General features: G+C 44.1%; 2 protein-coding genes across 11 annotated transcripts in view; one reads left to right on the top strand and one right to left on the bottom strand.

Annotated features, from left to right (window-relative positions):
- The window catches only part of LMNTD2 (lamin tail domain containing 2), an 81823-nt gene extending 72438 nt beyond the window's left edge, over window positions 1-9385 (bottom strand). The window contains exon 1 of the mRNA XM_081919414.1: window positions 9013-9385. The gene's annotated coding sequence lies outside the window, so the exon portion shown is untranslated. The remainder of the gene's footprint in view (window positions 1-9012) is intronic.
- RASSF7 (Ras association domain family member 7) overlaps window positions 1-16246 on the top strand; it is a 90768-nt gene that overhangs the window by 32293 nt on the left and 42229 nt on the right. The window contains exon 1 of one of the 10 annotated variants that reach the window (XM_081919627.1): window positions 9650-9900. The exons of the other annotated variants lie outside the window; for them this stretch is intronic. The gene's annotated coding sequence lies outside the window, so the exon portion shown is untranslated. Of the gene's footprint in view, window positions 1-9649; window positions 9901-16246 lie in introns of those variants that run through there. 10 annotated transcript variants of the gene reach the window in all.

The following is a 16246-nucleotide window of genomic DNA, read 5'->3' as shown; positions in this document are numbered from 1 at the left end:
TGTTCTTGGTCTACTGCTTATGGTTTGTAAAGTTTGTGGATAGTTTGAAATGAGTCTGGTTAGTTCAGGTTCAGACATAATGCTAAGCAAGCCAAGCAGCTCTACTTCTAGTGTTCTGGACCATTGTTTGGTTGGACTGGTGGTGTGGATGTGGGCCAATAAACTGAGCTTGAACCCTGGGGAGATGGAAGAACTGTAGGTTGATGGTTCTTATGTCTGGGAGTTTGGCCAGTTGCCTGTTCTGGATTGGGTTGCACTTCCTCTGAAAGAACAGGTTTGGATTTTGGGGATGTTGCTGGATCTGTCGTCACCTCTAGTGGCTCAACTACCCTCAGTAGCTAGGAGTTCTTTTTATCAGCTATGGCTGGTACACCAACTATGGTCAAGGATAGAATGACCATAATGACAAGGATAGAATGACCATAATGATTCATTCATTGGTAACCTCAATTGTTGAAATATGCTGTATGTGGGGCTATCTTTGGGCCTGGTCTGCAGGTTTTAGTTGTTGTAAAATGCTGCAGCTAGACTGTTAACAGGAACAGGGTATCACGACCACAGAACTCCAGTGCTTGAAATCTTGCACTGGCTGCCCATATACTACAAGGCTAGATTGCAGGTTCTTGTATTAGCATCTTGGGACCGGGATATGTGAGGAACTGCCTGATCCCTTATATCCCTGCTCAGTCACTGAGGTCTTTGGAGTCACTTGTTTTGGTTCCCCGTGACTTGGATGCACGACTCATATTCACAAGGAGCTTTGCATTCAGTATTGTGGGCATTCAAATTTGTGGAATGTCCGGTAGAGGTTGAACATCTGGTGCTAACCAAATACTTTTGTTTTTATTCCAGCAGGCTTCTTAATTTAATTCTGATTTAACTCATCTTTAGTCTTACTCCATTAGGTCTTCTGTACACCACTTGGTGGTGAATGATTAAGCGGTATGCAAAATGTACAAACAAATACAGTAGGCCAAAACTGCCTTCCGAAGCCTTTTTTAAAGGCCTGCCAACACTCCAGCTTTGCTAGCAACAGTAGAATCTGCAGCAGGTAACATTGTGGCACTGGCCTTTAAGCCAGTCCTAGCCGAGTACTGCAATGGGAAGGAAAATTCCACCTCTGTCTTTCTGATCAAACATCTGAAGGGCAGACAAAGTGAAATTTTCCTCCTCCTCATGATGCTGGGCTGGGCAGAGAGGTTTAAACCCATTCAAGTTCAGTTCTGTAAGGAGAATGAAAAAGGGCTCAGTGTTCTCCGCAGATCAATCCGAATGCATTTCTAGACTGTATTCTCTTTCAAGAAGAATGATGTCTTCTAGGGTGCTACATACGTTACTTAAAAAATAACTAGCAAAGAAAAAATTAATTAAAAGAACAATTAAGGTAGTTGAGTGACATTGTATACACATTTTGCAACGTAAGCATTTAAAACAAGGAAAGACGCTCCCTAAAGCATAATATAAGCCTGACAGTGCCTACACAGCAAATATATTTATTTTAATTAGTGCAAATGGCATATTGCATTTGTGTGACATGCAATCCCAGAAAAAGTGGCCTAACCAGTCATCTGAGAAACAAAGCACAGAATTGTTTTTCAAAAACCACCTATAGTTTCTACCACCTCCTTCACTGAATGTATGTGAAAAATCTCCATCACAGCTTGTTATCTATTTATTTATCTGATATATTTGTATCCTGCCCTTTCATAAAGTTGCCATCAAGACCAATGGCTCCAAGAGATCACATTTAGCTATTAGCCAGACCCAAACATCTGCACTAAATCACATGGCTTCCCTCAAAGAATCTGGGGAATTGTAGATTAGCCAAAACTACAATTGTACAAAACTACAATTCCCAGCATGGTTCCCATAATTCATTGGGGAAAGCCATGCATTTTAAATGCGCTGTATGGTGTGGATGTGACCTATCCTAATACAGTACTTTGACTTGAGGAAGTGATTCTCAGACTAGATGGTGGGCTTCACTTGGGACTGTTTCCTAGAACGTCATGAATTCTCCTGGAACTTCCCTTTGTGCACTGTATATTGATCAGTGCAGAAATGAGTGTACTGCCAGCCTACTTTCACCCAATGTACCAATAGGGCTCCATCAAATATATGATCTGTCTAGAGGATAAATGGAGCAGTTCTCAACCTTTCATAGCCGTTTACCTATTTAATGGCTGTTCCTCCCAGATACTCTAAGCCTTGAAACATGTAGATCTGAACCTGTGTGTGTAGCAGTAGTAGTAGTAGTAGTAGTAGTATGTGTATCTGAACCGGCCTGAGATCTTATGATGAAGGGTGAAATATAAACAAAACAAACAAATAGTAGGAACACACAACAAAGAATGGCTAGAAAAAACATCTGTCCTTTTTTTGCCTTATAGCCTTATGTGTTGTAACTGGCAGACCACACTCAGTCTTCCAAAGGATCAAGCAGAGGACAGTCGTCCACTTGCAATGACAGGGAAGCAATTTTAGTCCTTTGCCAGAGTGGGAAGGATCCTGCTTTTTCTTGAAGGTTGTTCTTACTGCCTCCCTACCTGCTTCTTTCTTTAGCTTGTATGATTTAGATTTCGGAATACACGTACCTGAATTTAAGGACCAGCCCAAAATCTTTTGAGACAGGGGCTCAGCTTCTTTAAAACCCTAATCTTTAAAGGCTTTAGCAAATGACTGGAGTTTAGAAAACATCAAGTAGACACATTTCATTCCTGGCAGTTCTCTAAACAGAGATTATTTTTTCAAGCCCCCATGTTGATTGCTGCCAAGAAAGGCGACAGTTTTATGGCACCGCCTTATCGTCAGCGAAACACAGGCTTTTAATTATTTTTATGAAGCAGGTTTATCTTGCTGCATTCAACAAAAACTCCCTGTTGGCTTTTCCTTTTGATTATAATCCAAATCAATGTGCAGCAAGGATTTCCCCTTGGGGAAAAAAAATCTACAACCTAGAATCATATAAACCAGAATGATTTAATCATTCTGACATTTTGACATTCTCTTGTTCAAGTGGCTATTCCAAACAATTTTGGTAAAACAGGCTTGCTATTTCCATCCATGGAAATAAACAATGTGGTCTAAAGAACCAAAAGAGACCCTGCTCCTGAGCTGGTCACTGCCTCATACACATGCACCTATTTTTTGTAGTGTAAGCATTGTAGTTGTAAAGGTAAATGTAAAGGGACCCCTGACCGTTAGGTCCAGTTGCGGACGACTCTGGGGTTGCGGCACTCATCTCGCTTTACTGGCCAAGGAAGCCGGCGTACAGCTTCTGTGTCATGTGGCCAGCATGACTAAGCCGCTTCTGGCGAACCAGAGCAGCGCACGGAAACACCGTTTACCTTCCTGCTGGAGCGGTACCTATTTATCTATTTGCACTTTGACGTGCTTTCAAACTGCTAGGATGGCAGGAACAGGGACCAAGCAATGGGACCTCACTCCGTCGCAGAGATTCGAACTGCCAACCTTCTGATCAGCAAGCCCTAGGCTCTGTGGTTTAACCCACAGTGCCACCCTCGTCCCTATTGTAGTTGTAGAAGCTGGCAAACAAGTATCAGTAGTGCAAATGAAGAACAGTATTTCTGAACTATATTAGAGCAAGATGGTAAGTCTAGGAATTCTCCATGCAAATACCAGTTCTGTTCGCAAAGCCCAAATTTAGGGATAATGAAGAAAAGGAAGTGGATTGCATTAAGCAGACATTTACAAGTTACACTTTGATACAGGAGATCCATGATCAAGATATCCCACAGCTTTTTTTTTAACTGATCAAAGCATTTCTATAGGGTGGGGGAAGTGTTGATTGAGATAAAGATTTTCTCCACATCAGGGAAATAACACTTGTACAAGATGCTTAAAACCAATAGCAAAACCACAATTTTTAATCAACCCTCCCCAAAGCTGCTCTGTCTCCCATGGGGGAAAACATGCAAACACCATTCAAGTACCTGTATGTTTTTCTCCCCATATAGGACAAATAACAGCTTTGGAAGGGGAATTTGGTTTAGGAAAACAGCATGGGGTTAAACATTATCACCTAATCCAATTCTCCTCATTCCCTTTAGTTTAAAAAATAAAACAGGGAATTCTGATATTCTTCACCACACCTGGTTTGGTTCAAAGTCTTCTGCTCTGAAAACGGACTTTTCTCTAGTGGTAGGGAATCCTATAATTGCTTATGACACCTAATTGCTATGACATCCAAATAATACTCACATAAGTAACTGATTGATTCTTTGGAGCCACTGAGTCACTTCCTTGTTTTGCTACTAGCTTAGATAGAAACTGGATCAAACTCAGGAAGTGTACTTTTGACTCAGGTAAAAATAAAGGTGTCAGCTGCTGACTGCCAGCAGCTCAGGTGGTATATCAGGTTGTTTTCTTGCAGATGCTGGTAGGATTACAGCAAAGCACTCTCCATGTGTCAGCTCACATCAACTCCAATTACAGTGTCATTCTGTTGCCAATGGAATACTTAGCCCTAGTTGTGTGTGCAACTTAACATTTATCATTGTTTTAGCGGTGCTTTGTTTAAAGGGAACTGAGGGTTGTAATCTATTTTTATGGACACAGGAGACTCTATGCCTTAAACTGTGGCAAAAGTCAACAAGGGATAGTTTCCCCTTCTTTGCAACTATTTCCATGCTGGGAAAATCTGCCTTTACCTGCTTATTTCTTCCTGCATGCAGCTAAAGGTACAGAGTATAAACAAAAAAAAAAAAATCCTTCCAGTAGCACCTTAAAGACCAACTAAGTTAGTTCTTGGTATGAGCTTTCGTGTGCATGCACACTTCTTCAGTGGTATCTGAAGAAGTGTGCATGCACACGAAAGCTCATACCAAGAACTAACTTAGTTGGTCTTTAAGGTGCTACTGGAAGGATTTTTGTTTTGTTTTGACTATGGCAGACCAACACGGCTACCTATCTGTAACTGGTACAGAGTATAATAGCATAAGAAGAGCCTACTGGATCAGGCCAATGGCCGATCGAGTCCAGCATCCTGTTCTCAATGTGGTCCACCAAACACCTATGGGAAACTCCCAAGAAGGACCCAAGCACTTTCTCCCGAGGTCTGCAACTGGTGTTCAGAAGCATTACTGCCTCTGATTGTGGAAACAGAGCATAGGCATCTTGGCTAGTAGCTCTTAATAGGCTTATCCTCCATGAATTTGCCTAAACCTCTTTTAAAGCCATCTTAATTGGTGGCCATCAGTGCCTCCTGGGGTGGTGAGTTCCATAGTTTAACTATGTGCTGCATGAAAAAGTACTTTCTCTTATCTGTCCTGAATTTTTCTGAATCTTCCAACATTCAGCCTCATTGGATGTGCATGAGTTCCAGTGTGATGAGAGAGCGAGAAAAACTTTTCTCTATTTAATTTTCCCGTGCCATGCATCATTTTATGAACGTCTATCATGTAACGTCTTATTCGACTTTTCTCAGAAATAAAAAGTCCCCAGAGCAGGAAACGAGATGCCAAACCATGTCAGTATTCAAATATGGGCCAAAATGTTCTTAATGTTCTTAACTGGAACAACTGTGTGTCATCTGAACAATTTCAGACCTATATACTTTGCCCTGAGGACTTCTCAGAGCAATCACTCTGTAACTTACAGAGAAATTTGAATTTTCTGCTGCTTCTAGCTCTGCAGAGCAACAGAGCTAGTGTCCCATGCACAGCCTGGCCACTCAGTGGTGAAAAGGGTGGGAGGGAAGACAGATTGGACCCAATCCCTAGGTCAGCTCCAGGCCAGGATCGGTTCCTACATTAGCCAGCACCAGTTATGGCAGCAACTTAGTTCTAGCAGATCTCAGGGCAACCCAGGCTCACCCTTGGACCATGCTATTTTGGGGCTTCTTCTTTGCAGGAATACTGCTAGTGCAATTTCCACCTGCCTTCCTGTTTGAAGACTGAAAGGAATGGGAGATCTGCACCAGTGGAAATGCAGCTGAGCTGGCAGAAGTGAGCAGAAGGATGCCTCTGCTCAATCCAAGAACCCCACAGTCAGTGTAAGGGCGTTTGGATTGCAGCTTTAATCTCTCATGGTACTGAAGGATCTGTACTATTGGTTTGTTTTTTCCTTGTGAGGCTTTTAAAAAGCTGTTAGTGATATTAAACAAAACTGAAAGCCAGCAATATTTGTGCCATAAATAGAACAAGCAGGGGCTCGCTCCAAAGGGGGGGAAATTTATGATATTTTACTTTAAAATGCTAGTGGAGTGAAAGACCAGTGGGAACACGACATACGGTATGAAATAAACCCAACCCAATGGTCGAAACTGTGCACTAACCCACCCGTTAAACCCTTCTCAGGCAAGAGGAGGGAACTCACTTTGAAACTTATCTACATATAGTACCTAGCACCACTGGCAGAGGAACGGGGGGGGGGGGGCTGGGGGGAGCACACTGCCCCCGGCACCATCAGGGAAGGGGGTACCATCACAGCTGCTCCCCGGACACGCACCGCGCACCCCCCACTGTGCTGGGTACCACGCTCCTGCAAGCAGCACGCAATGCCCCCAGGACGCATGCCACACCCCCATGGGCAGCATATCACACCCCCAGGAGTGCCATGCCATGCCCTCACCTGGTCTCCGCCCCTCGTGCTGTAGCATGCCACTTCGCCACTGCTTAACACCACATAAGCTGGCAGTGATGCACCCAGGAACTTCACCTAGGTTCTGGAGAGGCTGCACCACCATGAGAACACACCTCCACATGTGGTGGGAATGCCCTAAAATTCAATCCTTTTGGGTATCAGTCTTACAAGAAATCTGCAAAACAACAAAACAGGTAATAGAAGCAACTCTAGTATAGGCCATACTAAACATTTCCCAAGGCAATAATGCACACTTACATGACAGAGAACTCATAAGTCACATGCTCTCAGCAGCTTGGAGTGTCATAACCAGACACTGGAGGGAACTAGGAGTGTCCATGGACCAGCTAGGAGTGTCCATGGACCACTGGTACCAAACTGTATGGAAAACCACCCTACTAGAAAAGCTAACTAACAAACAAACAATCACAAGGGCAAACAAAGGAAGGTGCCTTCACCTTGGCGTGGCTCGTTTTTATTACATACACAGGCCAACAAGACAGTGACTGATCCTCCCCAACATCATATGAATCAATATGGCTAAATTAACCCAGCAACGCCTCCACCTCACACACATCAACAAAACACACAGCAACCAATCAACTACAACCCACCACACCCTGGGCTCCTGTGATCTCTTACTCTGCCAGCAAAAATAAGACACCTGTCCACGTGATGCTAACAAAAAAATGTGCCACTCATATACTATGTAAAGAATGAAAGCTTAATGTCTCCCTCACCTACCTCGCTCTTTCCCCTTCCCCCCTCCACCTCTCTTTCCCCTTTCACAAAAAGTGTTTCAAATTGACTGTAATTTACTTGTATGAAGGATTCTTCAATTTGAAAACAGACACTGAATGTACTTTTGTTACTTTGGGAAATATAATAATAATCATCATCATCATCTAGTGGAGTGGATCTATATTCACTGTCCAGTGCTTGGGGCTGCTAATGTGAAGGTGGCGCATGTTTAACATAATGGGAAGAAAACTAAGGCTACAGTACTATGCTCAACTTGTGCATATTTTTCAATAAATGCTTTCATGGATGATTTTTTAATTGTATTTTAACTGCAATTTGTCACATGTATATAAAAAATCCTGTACTGTGAGACTGCACACCTAAGTACACTTAGTATGCAAAATATCATATTGACCTCAGATTTACTTCCAAGTAAGCAAGTACTAGATTGGATTACACTAGATTTCACAATCTGGTGCTCTACAGATGTTTTGGTAACAACTTACAGAAGCCTCCGTAGTGATTTGGGGTGGAAATTTTTAGAGTGCTGAATTTTCCTGTGGAATTTTTCCCATTTCATACATTCATTAGTAACAATGGACAGACACAAATTGCAAATACAATATTAGGCAAGTTTGGCAGTTTCCACGTTTTTAACCTTGTCCGCTAAATAAAAGTAACTTAAACATGCTAGATTAGCTCACTTCCTGTGGTTTCTGATATCAGATTTTTTCTGATGCAAACTGAGAATTTTTCAGTGCAAAAGTTCCCTTTACATAATAGCCTAATTTGCACCATTTTTTTTCTGGAAAGCCCATGTAACTGGGCCCCAGCTGACAGGGCCAACAGTCAGGGTGAAGAGAGTTGGGAGTCCAAAAACATCTGAAGGGAAGGCTGCATTAAACAACTGCAACATATATGCAACTCAGCTTCCAGCCCTGCCTCTGGTTATTATCATCACATAAGATGGTGACTTCATACGTAAGTGTTAGCAGCTAATTATGTAGCTATTAATATAGAGTACTGTGGCTATGCAGACCTATGCCATTCAACAGGTCATTGTCTCTTTTTACTAAACAAATGTAAATTTGCCCTTGTTTTGTTAAACTAGGTTAAATCTACTACTCTAGAGTTCCTGGAATGCATTGCAATTTCTAGCAATAAGAGGAGGAAGAATGGATTTGATCCAGCTCTGATTAATGCAAGGGCAAATATTTGCCATGACTTATTGCAGGAGTATGGGGTGGAACTGGATTAGGTAATTCAGTTTGAGATAGAGACAAAGCTAAGACTATAACATTAATATCCCAACTGTAAACATACATTATGGTAAGTCTAAAGTCCCACTAATTTCAGTGGAACATCCAAACAAAATTTTTTTGGAATGAATCTCAGTGGGGCTTGCACATGCAAAGTTGAAATGTCACCGAATAACAACACTTTTGCAGTGGTGTCTTTACCTGCCCCATGCCTGACCATGTACGACACCAGGTGTGGGATGGGTGGTTGTGGCTTGGGGGGCACAGCCCCTCCCGACCAAAATAGGACTCCTGCCAATTAGGCCCATGGAAAGCTCCCGACCTCTGTTATATTCTTTCTGCTGAGTCACTTATGAAAATAACTTCAAAACCTTCGAACAAGGAAGTGCAGATTCCTGATTCAACCTACCAAGTGGATCTGCCGGTGCTGTAGAGCCAGGATTCCTGGTGCGAGCGGTAGCCTCATTTGTCACCAGGTATTTAAGAGTCCCAAACTCCCAACGAAGTGGCCTTGGAAGAGGTAAGCGTTGGCTTTGGTCAGGTGTTTGTTTACCTAAAAGCTATGGGGAAAGGCCCAGGAAAACTTGGCAATGCTCTGGATGCAACGTGATTGGCCTCAGGGGAAAGCTCTCCTAGAGCTAGGGAACGATTCCAAAACCCGCCTTCTGCCACGGATATCGATTTCAAAAAGAAACGCAAGCTCGTCTTCCTCCAAACTTTGGGAATCTGCTGGCTGGCAGCGGAAGGGGAGCAAAGGGCGCTTCCTGCTCTCCCCCGCTGCTCTGTTGTACTTCTGCCCATACCTGGCATAGCGGGGGGCGGGGCGGAGCGCGGGGCTGGGGAGGCGGGGCTGGCCAATGGGAGGAGCGCGAGCCGGGCGCTCCGGGCCGGTGCGCTGAGGCGAGGCTGCAGGTTGCGGAGACCAAGCGAAGCGTCGCATTTCTTCTGCCAGGAGCTCAGCTGGGAGAAGTGCGCGCGCGCGCGCCGTGCCAGCCGAGGCTCCTAGTGCGCGAGCGAGCGAGCGAGCCAGCCAGCAACTTGCTGCAACCCTCGCGGGGGGCGCTTTACGAAACCCGGAGCCAGAAGAGCGAAGCGGAATGCTGCACGACGACACCGAGGGGCCAGCTCGCCCACTGGAGGGGAGCGGGTGACCTTGCGCCGCGGGAGGCAGGAGCAGTTCTGCCAGCGCCGAGAGAAGGCGGAAAGAAGCCGCACAGCCGCCGCCGCCGCCGGACTCGGGAAAGAGGATTTGCTCGGCTGTTTCTGTCCCGGCTTAAGCGAGCGGAGACTCGGCCAGGTAAGGGAGTGTGCGCGCCACGGACTCTCGGGTCGCTCTTTCTCCCTGCCTCCCACCCACACGGACACCGTTTCCGTGTTGTCCCGTGCGATTTACCCGCCTTCTGCCCTTACTTTTGGAGCCCCAGAACCCCCCTTCTCTCCAGTCCCGCCTCTTCACACAATTATACCCCCTTCCGCCCGCTTCCCTCGCGGGAGCCGCAACAGATGCCTCTTCTTTTCTCCCGCGGGGTCGCCGGGAACGTCTCTCGCTCTCCCTTGGTTTCCTTGGACCTTTGTATTGTGGGCCCCCTGCCTCCTGCCATGGGCAGCGCCTTCCACAAGTTGGGACTCACCCGCTGGGCGAATCACCCGGCACTTTTATTTCCCCCTGCTGGTCCCCTACTGGGGGAGGGTGGGGCCACCTCGCGACCTGCCTGCCGTTTCCATTACTTGGGGTTTTAAAATCCACTCGCTCGCAGCCTTCGGCGGAGCGGCTTAGCCTGTTCAACCTGCTCGCGTCTCTTTGCTTCGGCCCCCGAGAGTCGCACATATTTGAGGACCGAGTCTCTGGCTCCGCCGTTTGCCTATTGGCTCCTGGGCTTTTCAGAAGATGCTCAGCCTGCCGTAAAATCAGATTATATGGCCTTGCGGGCTTAATTCTTCTGGCGGCGCGGAGGGCTGGGCTTCCCTCTCCCTATGTAAAGTTAGTTGATTTTTTTCCTACCCCCCCCCCCAAACCGTGAGAAGATCTCATTGCGATGTTGAAATTGAAGCACGCATTGGCCATTGAAGCTTGAACCGCAAACACCCACCAAATGCACCGCAATGTATTGTGATTTACAGTCAGCTGAGGCTCAGCTATGCATACATGTTCCTTGTTGCGCTAGATTTATAAGCATGTGGCCTCTTCCTTGAACTCTGCTATTTGACCCACCCTACCCCTAAGGCTCAGAGCATGTATCAACAGCTATAAAAAAAGAAACCAGTCTGTGAATGCGTGTGAGCTGTACCAGAAACCTCTTATCAGTAAACGTGCATAACAGTAGGCTAGAAGACTGCAATCCTCTGTACTTATTTGGAAGTACAGTGTTTAAGACTTTGGTGCAATGTTTTCTCCTCCTCCTTTCTTCTGAAAATGTAATTGTTTCCCCCCAACACAGTTCTCTATCTGCTCAAGAACATCTTGTATTAGAAACATTTTACTGTACCAAGCAACTATCAAAGTGATTGGTAGGAGGCGAGGATGAGTAGGCACAGGTGGCACCAACAGTGCAGCAGACTTCGTTTTAATTGCACTTGTTGTGTTTACACTCAGCCTGGCAACAGGTTTTCTGCTTTTCCGCGAGGCTCCATCTAAAGTTAAGGAGATGAAACAAACAGCCTTTTCCATTATGTAACTTTATACACTTCCCTGCATTAATAAATCCCTTTGCAACCAATGCTGAACTGCCAGTTGCTTTGCATTTGCTTTGACTTTCAGACATAATAAACTGAGAGTAGAAGGAATGCATCTTGTAGAGCTTGACTAACTATGTAATATTTGCGACTTTTCAGCAGAGACCAATTTGCATGTGCTTCCCTTTTCCTGATGCAGACATGCAGCAGCTTCACTAGTCAGTCCATGGAGTAGAATAAGCCCCTTTAGAAGTGATACCTATAAGCAGATTCTCTGGATAAGGTAAACATGTGTGAATCTGCCATAAACAGCTATGCCTGTTATGTAAATCTGGCTGCTCCCCTTGGGCTTGTCCTATGCTCAACCCCTTTCCCCAAGTGACTTCCTGTATTAGGTGGCATTGTTAGATCATGTGACCCTGGGTTGGAACCCTCTGGGGGTTTGTGCGGAGTTTTGTTACTGACTTGGGTTGTGACCTTAGACAAATTACTCTTCTGTTGACAAAAGCAAGGTAGCATACATCAAAAGGATTCATTTGATTTACTCATGCACCTTATTGGGTTCTAATTATAATCACCCAGAAGAAAGAGGCTTGGCGGTTGTTATGGAAGGTCTGGTCAGTGAAAGCCTCAGTGCAACATGCAGTAGACATTTTAATTAAAAAAAAAAGCATGAAGGAAGGAATTAAAATGATGCAAATACTATCCTGACCTTATGGAAATGAGTGAGTTCCAGGTGGGTAATGCACTGGAATGTATTCCGGAGCTCACCATATGTTGAGTTTTATGTGCACTGTCCAAACTCAAATGAGTACAGGATTCCTTGAGATAAGGAAATCATAAGTATAGAGTGGTGGCACTGGCTGCATCAGGGGCAAAACTAGGCTTTATTTCACCCAGGTCAAAGACCCAGTTTGGCACCCCCATGCACACACATGCTGGAAGCCTCAATGGTGCCTCCCTGGAGGCTTCACCTGGGGCAAAAAAAAACCCAGCTACCCCTCCCAGCTATGGCTCTGGGCTGCATCACTGTCTAATGTACTACAAAGGCTATAGCAAAACGTTCTCTCCAACTCCAGCTATCCAACAACACTGTTCAAGGATAGACGGTTGAAGTAAAAAGCCTAGAAGGCAATATGGGGCATATGCAATATTGAAAGGATAAACCATGGCTCCAACTTTAATATTTTCTAATGTATAAGCAGAATCTAATGAAAAGGAATACTATCTTTAAATAATTTGTTGTATACATTGTATGTAGATTACTCAAAGCTGTAGGAAATTGCCGAATGAAAAGGTATTCAAATATATTCTGATTTGATAGTACAAACACTTAAACAGGGAATGCCTTACATTTTTTGTCCTCCTTGTCTAAAGGAACAGTACAGTGGTACCTTGGTTTGCAACTCTTTTGGATTACAACCATGTCAAACTCAGAAGTGTGTGTCCCTTTTTTTGGATTACAATCTTTTTTCTAATTACAACCCATTTTTTGGAGGCCCCATTGCCAAAAGCACGCCTTGGGTTACAGCCTATTTTAGTTTACAACCGGGCCTCCGGAACGGATTATGGTTGTAAACCAAGGTACCACTGTAATTCTATTTTTTATTACAACAGTATGATAGCTATAATAGATATGGAGTTTATCTTTAACAGGTTATAGAAAATGCTACAGTGTATCTATGTGGCCTTTTTCATATGCTTCAGTCATGCTCAAGGAACAGGAAATTTTATGTCTAGACCAAACCACAGCATGTATCAAAATGCTTTTATAAAAAAAAGTTTTGAAAAATACATTGAATTTTGCATAACTCACTGTCACCATCTAGTGTCACATTTGTATATTGCACTTTACAACAGATTTAAAATGTTTTATTTGCAGCTGTGTAGCTGAGTCCTTGAGGGACACAGGTGGCGCTGTGGGTTAAAGCCTCAGCGCCTAGGACTTGCTGATTGAAAGGTCGGCGGTTCGAATCCCTGCTGCGGGGTGCGCTCCCGCTGCTCGGTCCCAGTGCCTGCCAACCTAGCAGTTCGAAAGCACCTCCGGGTGCAAGTAGATAAATAGGGACCGCTTACCAGCGGGAAGGTAAACGGCGTTTCCGTGTGCAGCTCTGGCTCGCCAGAGCAGCGATGTCACACTGGCCATGTGACCCGGAAGTGTCTCCGGACAGCGCTGGCCCCTGGCCTCTTGAGTGAGATGGGCGCACAACCCCAGAGTCTGTCAAGACTGGCCCGTACGGGCAGGGGTACCTTTACCTTTACCTAGCTGAGTCCTTAGCGTTACTACCCTTCTACATGAGATTGGATTAGTGCGTGAGAAGAATTCTGATGGGGATTCACAAAAGGGAGCAGCATGCATTGGTGAAGTCTTTTCAGTGACCACTGTGGGATGGATGTATTTACCTTGGCATGTTTAATGGAAGTCCTTATGGAATAAGACAGTAATCTGTTGTATCTGATAGACTGCCAGTAGGTCCAAGTCTATTTACTAATGGCAAAAAGCTACTCCAAGTTCACATAGATTTGCTTAATGCTGATGATATGTATCTCCGACGTGTTGTGGGATTTAAGTGCCATCACAGCACATTCCTAACCATGTCTACTCAGAAGCAAGGCCTATTGAATGCAGGGGATTTAATCTCTGGTAAATAGGGTTACGATTACTGAGCCTTGCCTTCTGATGCTTCCCCCCCCCCCCGATGTTCAAAGTATCTGTTAGATATTCATGTTAAATGTAGTTTACTCAGAAGTAATTGAGGAAAGTAATTGTAGGATTCAGTCTTAATTACCCTTGAAACTACCACTTGACATGTGTTGCTAGAAAAATTAAGTTCCTTTAGAATGCTGTTAAAACTATTTGGCAATGTTACATAGGTTTCATTATGTATATGTGCCTTCTTGACATTTGTAGGATTTACCGTATTTTTTGCTCTATAAGACTCACTTTTTCCCTCCTAAAAAGTAAGGGGAAATGTGTGTGCGTCTTATGGAGCGAATGCAGGCTGCGCAGCTATCCCAGAAGTCAGACCAGCAAGAGGGATCGCTGCTTTCTCTGAGCAGCGATCCCTCTTGTTGTTCTGGCTTCTAAGATTCAGAATATTTTTTTTCTTGTTTTCCTCCTCCAAAAACTAGGTTCGTCTTACGGTCTGGTGCATCTTATAGAGCGAAAAATACGGTAAGTGCAGTTGAGTATTTAAGATGAGTGGTGCTCTGTGGGACTAGGCATGCTTAACATGCAAAGTATGTCTCATAATGAAAGTCCATAACAAAGCTATTACAGGACAGAGGTGAGAAAGCTTATTTATTTACCATCTGCATACAAGGCAGAGTTGAGAATGCATCCTCAGTTAGCATGCACATGCTGTTCATATTGAACCATTTGCTCAGAATTGTATTGACTTAACAATACCATTTTAAATTGGCTACTGTCTGATTGCAGAATATAGCAAAGTGAAAGATGAAGCTCCAGGATGTTGCCCTAGAATCTGTAACTGTTAGAATTCTCATTTATTTTGCTAAAAATATGAAGATATCCTTTGATGATTAATGAATATGGTGTAAATAGGCAAGCTCTCTTTGATTGCATATGCTTTGAGTACACTTTGTCATCATCAAGATTTGTGTGCCCACTACATCTGTAGTCCAAAAACTGTAGTTTTGACTAGCAGTTACTAATTACAACATTTGGGATATGTAGAGGTGTGGGAGAGAAGCATGTGTGTCTACTTGGTTTGTGCACTGAGGAATATAAGTTATGTAAAACTTGTGTGTGAAAAGATTAAAGATACTTGAACTAACTAGCAAGTTGTAGGTGGAGTCTTGGTTGGGAAACATGGCTGTCAATGTTTTGCTGCAGAATGTACATGCTAAGGTCATCATTAGATGGAGTACAGGGTCAGATTTAAGGTGCTGCTTTTGACCTTTAAAGCCCTTCATGGCCTAGGACCCTCGTACCTACGGGGCCGCCTCTCCTGGTATGCCCCACGGAGAGCCTCAAGGTCCATAAATAATAACACCCTAGTGGTCCCAGGCCCTAAAGAAGTTAGATTGGCTTCAACCAGAGCCAGGGCCTTTTCAACTCTGGCTCCGGCCTGGTGGAACGCTCTGCCTCATGAGACCAGGGCCCTGCAGGATCTGATTTCTTTCCGCAGGGCCTGTAAGACAGAGTTGTTCCGCCTGGCCTTTGGCTTGGAGCCAATTTGATTCCCTCCCTCCCTCTCTCTCTCTCCCCCCCCCTCTTTCTTTCTTTTCCTTCTCCTCCTGCAATGAGGCTACATTTTAATATTTTAATGTTCCATTATTTTAATGTTGTATTTTATTTTTGTTTTTAAGTTGTAATCATTCATCTTGTTTTTATTATTGCTTGTAAGCCGCTCTGAGCCCGGCCTTGGCTGGGGAGGGCGGGGTATAAATAAAAAATTATTATTATTATAATTATTATTATCATTTGACAGACAGTGTTGTTCATTTCATTCCATGAATGCAGATTAGAATTGGGCTAAATCGTTAAAAAGAAGCACTAATCTCTATTACACTAAATTTTAAATTGGGTCGGATGCTATTAAAATATGTCAACTGGTGGGTTGTGATCAGTCACTGGGTCACTCATGAGTGGCCCTGTGTGGTCTGCATGTGGTTCTCACAAAAACAGGAGAGAAAAACTGACTCTTTATAGAGCAGCCCCTGGTGAAAGAGGAAATCCTTTCCAAAACATGTTAGACACCATGAAAGTTGCTTTTCTCAGGAAGTGTCAATCTGCCACCACTTTTGTTAGCTGCTGATTTGTTATGAATGACACACAGGCCCAAAGGAAAAGGAGCTTATACATGCTAGGGGAAAAGAAAAGGAAAGCTAAAGTGAGTATTGATGCAGAAGTCATTGACTAGGCTGCTTCAAATGAAAGTCAAAATGGGAGACAGAAACTTTAAAAAAAAAATGAAATAAATGTGGGTGTCATGTTGAAGGTAGTC

Source organism: Podarcis melisellensis (genome assembly GCF_964234715.1).
Source record: "Podarcis melisellensis genome assembly, chromosome: 1".
NCBI classification, from domain to species: Eukaryota; Metazoa; Chordata; class Lepidosauria; order Squamata; family Lacertidae; genus Podarcis; species Podarcis melisellensis.
The sequence above is the reverse complement of the archived record's forward strand: the minus strand, read 5'-3'. Positions and strand labels throughout refer to the sequence as shown.